We start from the raw sequence: 12,174 nt of genomic DNA, 5'->3' as shown, positions 1-12,174 counted from the left end.
GGTGTATATGTGTGGACTTTAGAAGATTCAAGATTTGAATCTTGAATCTTGAATCTTGAATCTTCTAAAGTCAACACATATACACCTGGATGAACCTGACGCCCAGTATGGAAATTATTGCAACAGATCCTGCATAGCCTTAACTTGACATGACTAGACATGATGCCAAATGATATGTTAAAAACATACAGCCATGAAAAACCTAGGTAGAAATTATACAGTTATTGTAAATGCATACTTTCTCTTTGTTGAAAAGGATAATCTTTTACAGACACAGTTGTAAAAACAATACTGTCTTTTCACTGTGCATGTGCGATGCCTGAAGGGATTTCAGGGCTGTTGCTTCTGAAGCCATTTTTAGAATAGCTGCACCAGAGGCAGACAGGAACGGTGCGGGGAACGACTGGAAGAGGGAAAGGAAGTGAACAAATGTCAGGAGCTCTTTGAATTGAAAACAAAGAGCCCATGGACCTCTGCATTTATGACTCTTGATCTGTGCATGAGTTTGTCTCTGCTGTACAGCCATTTGAGCAGCTCGCTATGATTCAGGTCAGGCTCTCTGAGTGTGGAGAATTGAATCGGTGTGGATGTTTGTACAAGGGAACTGAGGACAGCAGGAGAGGAAATTCTAATGATCTTTATGGGCAATAAACAGGGCATATATCTTGAGTTTGATAGATGCACATGACCTTTGGAGTGATTTAGTTACACTTAGGAATCTGAGTGAGTGGGGAAGCCTGATTTTAAAAGGGTTAAAAGGTCTTATGGAGTTCTAGTGATGCAGAGATGAGGAAAACACAGAAGTTGAAAAGACCTCAGACAGAAATCAGAACAAAACCCTGAAATGACAACATTGTAATTTCAGGCATACTCAGTGACTTACTAACACATATTTCTCCCATTCACCACATATGCAGTTTTCTGTGGCGTTTGTAGTGACATTATCGATCTTTACGGTATCTCTCAGTCACTGACCTGTGTGTGTTTAAACATTTAAACCTGTGTTTTCTTTCTCCTTCATCTGCCATAAGCCCAATCTGCATTTATCAAGCCAGGTCAGATACTGTAGGTTTGGGGTTCCTTTATCCCATAAGACTGCTGCCTAGACTACTCTAAGAGTATACTGTAATACAAAACAAATAATCATGTACAAACACAACAACAACGCATGTATTGAACATACATGTATTAAACAGACTTAGCTAAAATATTTCATGTCTTGCTGCTGTTTTTCAGACTTCTTCTGATGTCACGTTGTGATAGAGTTATGATGGAGTACAGTGCCCCTCTTCCTTTTAGTCACCCAGTGTGGAATTTTAAAAGATGTACTCTGTATTGTTGTACTACATATGAGGCCCACATGTATTGTATTCAAATACGCTTTATCCCTTTTTGTTGTGGTTATTGCTCATATTGTAACTCCACCACTGGATCAGTAATAACAACCACACTTTCAAAGAGATTTATCTTTCTACAGCCTTGTGGTGCGCCAAATGACAGCCAGCGGGGGATCTAACTTCAACCAGTTATTTGTAGAAAATAAAGCCACAGGACAGGACCACATGTTTCACTGTCGCACACGGTATATGTTGGCTTGAAAGTGTTTATACAGCAACAGCTCAAGTCATGATTTCTAGATGGACTAAACATACCGTACCGGACAATGTGAAATACATCAAAAAGACCTCAAATGTGTTAGCGTGCCAGCATGGGTTAACATTACATATTTATACCACCTCTTTCCCTGCATTAAGCTCTGCCAGCACTTCTACAGCAGTCATAAAACCTGTCAGATGAAAACACGTGTACCATGCCATGTTCTCGCAGCTCGTTCAGCGCTTCTGCAGCTGTAACAGGTTAAATAAAGTTGTGAAGTATAGACCCTGCTTAACAAAGATTTTCTTTACTTTACTATGAGATACATAGATATGAAATTAATACACATGAATAATTGCAGTGTCTTTATTTGAGAATAGGCGGATTTTTACAATACACCACGCTGCACTGTGCATATGAAGATAAAAAGAAGAAAAAACAATATTGGTCTCGATGCAATAGTTAGATGTGCAATTAAATCATCATTTTGCCCCCAGAGGACGCTTTGGTTGCCACAACAATGCAGGACTGAACAAAGGTCGATGCAATAGCTGAAAGGACACTCACGCTGTGGCCTATTGTCATTATTCAAAACTCACTTTTCATGTTATTATGAAACTAAAGTTGTGTCAAAATAGAAACACCACTAGATGATAAATGTCTCAATTAGCTTTGTTGTTTTTGGTGCATATGCCAGATACAAATTCTGTCCCTGGTTCTGAGACCATTTAAGATTTAAGATGGATTTGAACGTTTTGTTTGTTCTTCTCTCCATACACCGTTGATTATTTCAGGTCTTACAGGCATACAGTACAGTACATGGACAACTATAGCGAACCATGAGGTTCATCTCACTGTTGTGGCAACAGGACAGTTAACATAATACCAAAACTACACAGGTCAAAAGACCTTTGTAGTTTACGTCTAGTGCTACGTGTACGTCCCGGCACTCCACTTTTGCTTTGCTGTTTTCAGAGTGGTGCTGTCAGCATGGTGCTGCATGCCTCCCTCTCTCTCTGTCATGCTACACTGTAGGCTTTTTCAGCCGCCCCACTCTGGGCCCCCTTCCTCTCCAAAGTCCTCCTACTCTCTATTGTCCTTAGGTTTGGTGCTTTGTTTAAGGTCTTTTACTATCAGCTCTGCAGGCTCCAACACTACTATTTAAAAACATCTCGGATATCTCCCTTTCTGCTGCGCCATTAACAAATGCAGTATTGTACAAATCATTAAACAGAGCTCATCGACTAACTAGAAGCTGTATCTGTCTGCTTCCATCGCGTACCGCCATCCTCTCTCTACTCCCTGGACACTCTCCGCTCTTTGCCTGCCAGCAGGGCTGTTTATTGGCTTTTTAATGCATTGCGTGAGGTTTGTGTGGAGGTGGAGCTGAGGTGGCCGCCCTTGCCTAGAAGGCTTGTTTTATGGGAGGCCTACAATCACCACACAGGATTTTCTATAGACATTACGTTACATGCACGTTAGTAGACATACACATTAGTAGATGACAGTGTTGGACATAGCTGTCTCCCCTTTCACAGACAGAGGTAGAATTGAGATATTGTAGGAGTATAATCCATTGTCCTTATGTGCCTAATGTGCACATTATTTATGTTTTTAGGTGGTGGAGGGATGAGCTGTGCGAGCATAGTAAGGTCATATAGAGGTGGGAATGTGTTTATAACCAACACATGGGGGACCTTGGGAAGGATCAGTGAACCGCAAGGGTGCCATTACACAGTTTTTCTTACATCAGCCACATTTCCTTCACACCCCAAAACACATGACCGTAGTGAAAACAAAGAATATGCTGCTCTGTGCATGAACACAACACAAAGACAGACTCACTCCCAGAAAACAGTCACCACAAAGTTCTCCAAACTCCTGTGATTGTCTGGGTGACATCTTGAACTCATGTCACTCTACAGCAGCTGCTCAGGACAGACAGACTACAGGCTTAACCAGCCTGCATAAGACAGCTTGAATAAATACATGGGCCTCCTTGTGCTTTCAAGCACAAAAGAATAAGTCCACGGAGCAGGCATAGACTTCTCTGAGCAGTTCTCCACTGCTAAACAAGGCAATTTTTGTTCTGCTCGCAGTATTTGTGGCTATTATTCTAGTGGTAGTGCAGGATGCATGCAGTTTACTAGATTTTGAACATTTAGAGGTTTAAGGGGTTAATGCTATTCACTGAAACACATTTCATTCATCATTTGTTACACTCTTGCATTGAGCTGTTAATTTCCATAGTTGAGATCCAGATGTGCGAATTTTTGCTCTATCCCATTAATATCTGTTGTCATTATGTTGGCTTCCCTTTTTTCCAGATGTTATTCTACCATAAATAATACTTCATTATGTCTAATTGTTTGTCTACTGGTTTTGGTTTGGTGCAGACTTTGATGTATGGCTTTTTGAAGGGTGCACACTTCTCTGTAATTTAGCCACTGTGCCGCATGGGCAGAGATTTATAGGAGTGTGTGATGCAAATACAAACTAAAAAAAGCTGGGGTACTCTGAAAATGTCATCTGCATACTGCAACTTAATATAAGTCATACTTGTGGCATATGTACAGTGGTACAACTATTTGTAATGTTTTGGTTTTCTGCATAAATTGGTCATGAAATGTGGTCTGTGGTCTCAAACACAATATTTCTAAACTGATAAAACTTAACATGAGGTACAAACATGAAAACATTAACCCAATGGAGACATTTGGTGGAAGGATCATCATCATTTGGGGCTGCTTTTCTGTCTCCAGACCTGGAGATCTTGCCATTGTGGAGAAATGGCAATCCTATTGGATTTCCGATGAAATCCAATAGGATAATGTTAGGGTGGCTGTCTGCAAGCTGAAGCTCTGAAGAAGCAACTAAAAATCAAAGTAAATCTACCACAGAATGGCTATGAAGACACAAAATCTGCATCATGTGGCCCAGTCTGAGCCCAGACCTCAACCCAACAGAGATGCTGTGCAACACCATGAAAAGAACCGCTCACATCCTAAAAGTATGCTAAGCTGAATCTGTTCCATAAGGAGCAATTGTCCAGAGTTCCTTCTGAACATTGTGGAGGTCTAATCCACAGCTACAGCTAGTTAGCTACTGCATTTTACATTTTTTAACAAATTTCTAAGGAATCAAACATTGGATACTGTCATGTCGTATGAACCTTAACCACTTGGCCACCAAATAATTTGTTTATATATGCTAATATGGGACTAATAGAGTCAGGTTAGACTGAAGTAACCCCAGACATTTGTTTCCTGCCTATAGACACCTACTGACAGTAATGGAGGAGAGAAGGCTGAACTATAGACAGACAGAAATGAACAGACAGAATGGATTTACAGCAGGGGTTCTTCCACATGACTCCATCACTCACCACGGCAAAGAGAGCAGTGCATTCTGGGGCAAACTGCAGGATTTTGCTGTTGTGTAACAGCAAAGGGGTGTTTCTCGGATTTGAGCAAAAAGGAGACTGTGTATGTGTGTGTGTGTGTGTGTGTGTGTCTGGGCTGGCTGGCTGGGCTGTGTGTGAGTATGTGTATGTGGGTGGATGAATGCACTTGATCTGATAAAGTACGGTCTGTCTGCTGATGCACTGATTATCAGCTCAGTATTTTCCATAGAAAGTTTAGGTGATAAAGATGCAAGCTGCTGTGGTTTAAATTTTTCTTATATTAATTTTTCAAGTTCTTTATCTTACTTTACCTTCTATTTAAGTTTCAGTTAAATCAAAAAGTCATATAATTGTAGTAGCTTGTAAGTTTATCTCTGTCTATTCAGGCTTTTACGCATTGTCAGTATGCTTTATGGTATTTACAATGTAATCATCTGGAATCATGCTGTTCTTGCAGACTTCTTGGTTTTTTCAACAACTATCAGATAATTTCAAAGAAATACAGCCAAAATCAGGATGACAGACTGCCCTGAGCCCACGAGGAGAATCAGCCATGTCCTTAGTGGAACCCTCTCAGGAGTATACAATGAGACAGTGATGTTGTTGCCAAATAGCAGGCATCTGGATCAAGTTTCACCCTGTTGGTGCTTAGTCCTCACCAGATGGTGCTCACCAAACAAGCAGCACATCGCTGATTGGAACCAGAGGGGCGGTACTCGCACTTATGTGCGCTCATTTCATGCATGCTTGTCAAGAAGCCAGTTTTAATAAGATGTATCTCAGGGAGAATAGTGCTTCCATACTGTTCTGTGGTCAGACAGGGATAGCCTAATTTACAATAAAAGCAAGTGATGATTGATCAACAGCGGTGCTTTCTGTTTCTGTTAACTACACCTGCAAGTGCTTAGGAAAGCTGAATATGTAATTTAGGTTTTAATTCACCTCACTGTGGGCAGCATTTTCTCTCAGAACAGAGGCTACTTTATTTGGCATGTTGGCAAAAGGAATTTGGGCCAGATGCTGCTCTGTGGATAGATAACAACAAACACAAACTTCGCAGTCAAACATTTTCATTAATTTACCAGTGAGAAAAAAAAAAAGGTGACACAAGAGTGAGATGTCACCTCACTGCAAGTCAGCACATGATCACAATATCGCCCTGTTTTCATTCAGACTGAGTGTACCCTTGATTCACCACGAATTAGCTCCTGGAAACTTTGCAAATGGAGGTTACTGTTCTGCTGGAATACAGGATGGCAGGTTCTTTTGAAAAGCTCACCACATGATGTCCACGTGATACAAAAACATACTACAGTGCTAACCCAGAATAGCCACAGAATTTAGTAGCTGTGCGGGAGCTGATGAGAGCGGATTGAAAAGTGTTGGCAGCCGCCATGGTGGTCCCGGGGACTCAACAATGACATCCATCAGGCTTTGAGCAGACTAAAGAGGGTGAATGTGGGATTTTGGCTAAAGCACACAAAATTGACTTTTACAAGTTCACAACTGCTCCAGTTCCAAATCGTACAGTATAGGTTTAACTGAAGATGTGGATTTATACAAAGAAGGCAACTCTTTGAGTCCCAAGCTTGCTATGCTCCGCTTCGATAATGTGCCATATTTCATTCTTAACAGACCCTCGGAGTTAAAATCAAGATCACAGGTGACGGTGAAACAAAACACTAGACAGCTGAATCCGTTGTGAAACACTCTGTGCTTGGACTGAATAATAGAATAACATTTTAACAGCTGCTCCTGTCCTGAAAAAACAGAACTTGAAAGTGTGAACACCCCATCACTGACCCCCCGTGCAGCACTGCTGATGAACTGAGTCTGCTCGAGGGGTGGTGGTGGCGGTGGTGGTGTTTTACTGGACAAAGAAGGGATGGACAGGGAAAGTTGTTGTGGTCACAGGGCCACTGTGGTCACACAGGCCCCGTGACCACAGAGGGTCTCTTTACATTTGTGTTCCTCACTGTTATTCCCTTCTGGGAGGATTCCTTCCATTCCCACAGCCTCCATGTGAGGGTCCAGTTAGAAGAAATACACAGAGTGCTACGTAAAGCCATTGCTCCCCTTGACTTGGGAGAGTTTATGGCACTTTCAATGAAGTGCTGCGTAGAATTTGTCAGCCTTTCTCAACCTAACATCGTTCATGTCAACTTTCATCTTTCATGAACACAGAAATAGCAAAAGAGGAAGCACGCTATGTTCAAATCCGCTTCAGTGGCCAGCATTTCCTGCTTGCATCGGTTTCCAAAGACCCTGCAGAGGTCGGCTACAGAATGTATTTCTTGTCCAACAAAGTTTGGGAGGTGTGAAAAGTCTGTTGACCTTGAAGTGAACCAGAGTTTTTCTTTATCTGCGGCAACTGGTCACATTCTCCCTCTTTCACCACTGGTGGCCATGGATACAGTTGTCTTTGTTAGTGGTCATCAAAGACTTCAAAGACAGGGTTGTGAACACTTTGGCGCTGCGACTGACCACTTGACCCTCGGATGTCCTGCTTGTGCAGAGCCGTAATAGGAAATGAACCAAAGATTACTCTGAACACAATCAGTCAAGGAATAAAAAAAAAAAAAAGTGCTTCACACCAGAGGAAATTAGCCTTTGTAGCACAAATAGAGAAGAATACACGGGGCATTCACAGATAAATGCTAGAGTGGTGGTCCTTCAGATTCAATTAATGCTGACTTTGGGTGGCTGCTGCTCTGAAGAATCCCGACTTTGGCTGTGTTATTTCTCATCTTTGAAAAGGGCAGCAGTGACACAGGATAAATAACAAGAGGACTAAACAGCTCTGGTCAAAATGTCATCTTTAATGTCACCCAGTCACTGACGCAATGGTGAGAATTCTTTGATTCCCGGTGGATACCGCTAGGGCCCCTTTGCTACAGTTTTCACCTTTTGGGATCGTCATATTTCAGGTGTCATTAAAGAAAGTGTAGTTTGTGTATTTCTGTAAGGGTTGTGGAAATAAAAAAAAGTTTTATTGCATCCGTCACTTTAGTCACATTGCGCCAAAAACAGAGAAGGTTTACACTGCTTGTGTAGAAGTAGTAAAAAATGGTAAAACTGTGTCACAGTGTTTGACTAATATGGTTAAAAACAGACACAGTGCAGAAAGAAAAATCACTCTGTTTGACCTCTTTTATCAAAGCCAGATTACTGGCATGGTCTCTAATACAGTTTTCCTCAAAGTCTGCCATTCTGCTCTTGCATTGCCAAAGCACACAGTGTGCATAAAAGTACAGAAATATAACACAGCAGATTTAGTAGTTCTCAAATTTTATAGTGTTGAAACAGTCACAGTTTTTTTTTTATTTCTTAATAAAGCATACAAGAAATGCAGCGTCCAAACTGTGCCACTAAAACATAAATAAACTCAAATACTCTTCTGTTTCTGATACTGTTAACTCACATAAGCTCTCATATTGTATTTGTTCTGAAACGTTCTTGCGATTTAACACATTCTTTAATGCATTTACAACCTTAAGCATATTTGATCAAGTTATTACAAACACACGCATTCCCATTCAATTTCCCCTTACAGCTACTTTATTTTTTTCTTGCAATATCAGATTCCTCAAACTTGCATGGAAAGGTATTTACTGTTTTATGGTTCCTGTTTGGAACCCAGCATCACCCACTGCACATTAAATTTTAGTGACAACCTTCTGTTTGCTCAAGTAAAGTGGCGTTTTCAGAAGCCAGTCCTACTCGTAAAGTAGGCTTTCGCCATGGAGGCTAAGTTGTTGCTGCTGTTGTGCTACTAGGTAGGGGTAATGTTTACACCATCAGCCAAGAGAGGAACAGCTCGTCTCCTCTTACACATACTGTATGACACAAGCTGCCAAGAGAAAATAAAATGCGAAGGTGCATATGCGCTTTTCATGGACAATGGAATAACAGGAAAGCTGATCTCAATTTCCTAATGCCTTCTTCCTGTAATCACTTGAAAACAAAGATGCATTCTCGTGTGGGCACCCTGGTTTCATCATATCCAAAATTCGACTCCTTACTTTTAATGTTTTATAGTTGTATACTTTCAAGGAAGTTTATAAGTAATTTTAAGTGTTGCAGAAATAGCCAGGGATGGATGATTGTATTTAGGACCAACCGAGGGAACCGCAGTTGGATTCACAGGGAATTCATGTGGACATGCCCTGCCACAACAATGACTTCTTCACAGAGCCCTCTGTGAAGAACCAAAAACGCTTCTGTTTTCATTTAAATCCCAGACATCAAACTATGGTGTTGGCTGGTCTCCACTGTATGCTCTTCTCTGTACTTTCCACTTTACTTTGTTTTTAAAGGACCATCATCTCTGTAAAGACTCAGCCCAAAACCAAGAAACAAGAAAACAAGATTTCCAGTTGTCTCCGAGCGCTGACAATGACAGGATGTTGTTCAGCTTAAGAAAGGTTGGAAGTAAATCACATGCTATTCATGTGATAACCTCTGTGGCTATCACGACTCCATATGGCACATACTGTTCTTTGTGTGCTAAGCCTTCATGTTTGGCTGTGCATAAACTACTTTGCACAACTGCCATAGCTAATTATATAGAGCTCTTCACAGCTTACAGCGCAATTTTTTGTGTAGACATCTTGAAGACATTTGAACAGGGGTATGAACATAAATATGGAGTAGAGGCACAAACTCTGCATGTGCTCCAGCAGGGGAGGGGCCGAACAGTGGGGTGTCTGCATGATTAGTTTGTTAATGGAACTACTTTTAATTGTCTCTTCAATGAAAGATGGGTAAAAAAGTTAAGTGTTATAATTATTATCACCATGTGCATAGGCAATTTTATGTGATGCAACTGTCAATTTGGGAGATAACAGAAAGGGAAATGTAGAAAGGAAGAATTGTAATGAATGTTGTGATGTGATGTTATAAGGGTGATAAGACTAAAAGTAAAAGTTTAATATTTCAATAGTCAGCCATGTTGGTTGCCATGTTTCTGGTTTTGCCTGAAACACTGAACCCACATGTCTTCTAAGTGATGTCACCTATAAGTTCAACATGAATGCTTGACAACAAGAATACGATACTGTATGAGGTCTTAGAAATGTTTTTGTAGTGATGAGAGAAAATGCATTTCTGTGGTCAGAAAAGGGAGAGCCATATATTATGAGGAGTTAAATGTGAATGTTTATTCAGTCTAAGGGTATTAGCAGAATGTCATTGTTGGGTCAAATCACTGGGAAATTTAATAGTTGGAAGAACAAATACATGTAACGTCTTCTACTGAGCTAAGTACATGCAGGCCTAACTTGCTCTCGCCAAACCTTGTTTGGGATTTCCCGTCATTCCTTATAACATGCAAGCATGCTATGAATTGTGGGTAAGGTCTGCAGCAGCTCAGTCCTGCAAGTAAGCCCTGAAGCACTTACTCATTTACAGTACTGCAGCCAGTTACAGTGTTGTCTTGGTGGATCACCACGTGCATGAAAGTTGGTATTGGGGGGTGAGGGGTGATTTGTGATGTGTTCTATTCAACGGCCTTGCAGAGCTGCTGCTTTGACCCAAGCACTGCTCCGCTGGCATTCCTCAGGGGCAAGCTGTCCAGTATTATCTCTGCTCACTTCAACAGAGGCCTCTGAACCCACAAAGCACTTGTTGTGTCAGATTCTCCTTACCCTGGCCCCATCATATTTAGGGAAGCTATCTTCAAAAGTACGTAATTATGCTGACGCCACTTCTGAGCATGCACCTGCAGACAACAGGTGTTTATGTCCTTAGCCTGTGAGGAGCCTTTCTTTTTACTTAAGGAATAGTTTCCAGCCAGGTTGCAGACAGTTATTTCCTGCTACATCTGACTGAATCATATTTCTCTTTAGGTCTTAAAGGAGGACATCTTAGTGTACGTGTTTTAGAAGGAGTCATTCCTTCCATTCCTTCAACTTACAACAAGCAAGTCCATGCATGCACATATAATAGTTTGGTTTGAATCAATAATCCTCCCTTCCCCTCCCCTAAATGCATAAGGTGAAGAGTCATTACTAAACCTGGTGTCATTCCTTACTGGAAAACCATGCAGCAAGTGTGAGTGTGATCTGCTGCTGTGGGAGGGGACAAACTGCGGTATAACATTTCTCTGTTGAGGATTAAGGTTGTTTGAAGGGAGATAAGACAAAGCAGGATCAGAGCGCTGTTAAATGTACCTGCCAGAACCAGCAGAGGAGCAGCAGAGGAGCAGCAGTAACACAGCGATGCTGCCAACATTCCTAAGGATCAACACCAGCTAAAGGCTCCCACCTCTCTCCCCTAATGCCAAAACATAACAAAAATACCTGATGAGGAAGCCTCACAGTAGCTTCTCACCACCAAACCATGAGAAACCTTCAGTTTTTAGCTGAGAACTTTACTGGGACATAATCAGATGGGAATAGATTCTAGGTGGTGCAATATATCTAAAATGCATGTTAAAGGTCATTTGGGGTACTTTCCTGATTTTATGCAATTTCTATTTTACGTTTGTGACACAAAATTTAGATGGAAACACAATCTGACCATATAAAGACTTGAAAAACTCTTCAATGACTTGATGAAATTCACCCTCTTAATGGAAGAGCACAATGACCATGAGCCTTATGGGGTTCTGTCGGGATACGGCCTTCGTTCTGTGCACTGTGCTGTCATAACTAACTGGCATTGTTGTAATGAATCAGAGCACTATATGCATAAGACACACAACATGAGTCAAGCACATGTAAGGATTTGTAAAATTACGAGGACATCTAGTGGTTAAAACAAATGCCTAATTAAAATGTCTTACACGTTGTTCAACAGCGCACAAACTTTCTTTCCGTATTGTACAACTCAGAAAAGTAGACACGGAACCAGTCAGACTTACTAACCTCTATGAGATGTATTAAAGTATTGAGCGCTGTCAGATGCACCAGTGAATGCAGTGTGTGACTGAAGGGCATGATGTCTGCATTAGATGGCATGGTCCTCCTCACACCTGCTCCAGCGCAGAATTCAGTATCCTTCAATCATCACTGGGCTTCTAATTTAAAATGCAATGACCAGCATTCAGTAGAGTACAAGCACTCACAGACACTCGTGTCTTCCGGCTATGTGAAATCCTTGTCTAATCTACTATCATAGCAGCTCTTTGAGAAACATGGACAGTAAAGCAATTGTGTCAGAGGTGAGTCCTCTGG

This window comes from Anabas testudineus, chromosome 8 (genome assembly GCF_900324465.2).
Source record: "Anabas testudineus chromosome 8, fAnaTes1.2, whole genome shotgun sequence".
In the NCBI taxonomy this organism is placed as follows: domain Eukaryota; kingdom Metazoa; phylum Chordata; class Actinopteri; order Anabantiformes; family Anabantidae; genus Anabas; species Anabas testudineus.
This window is presented reverse-complemented; position numbering follows the sequence as displayed.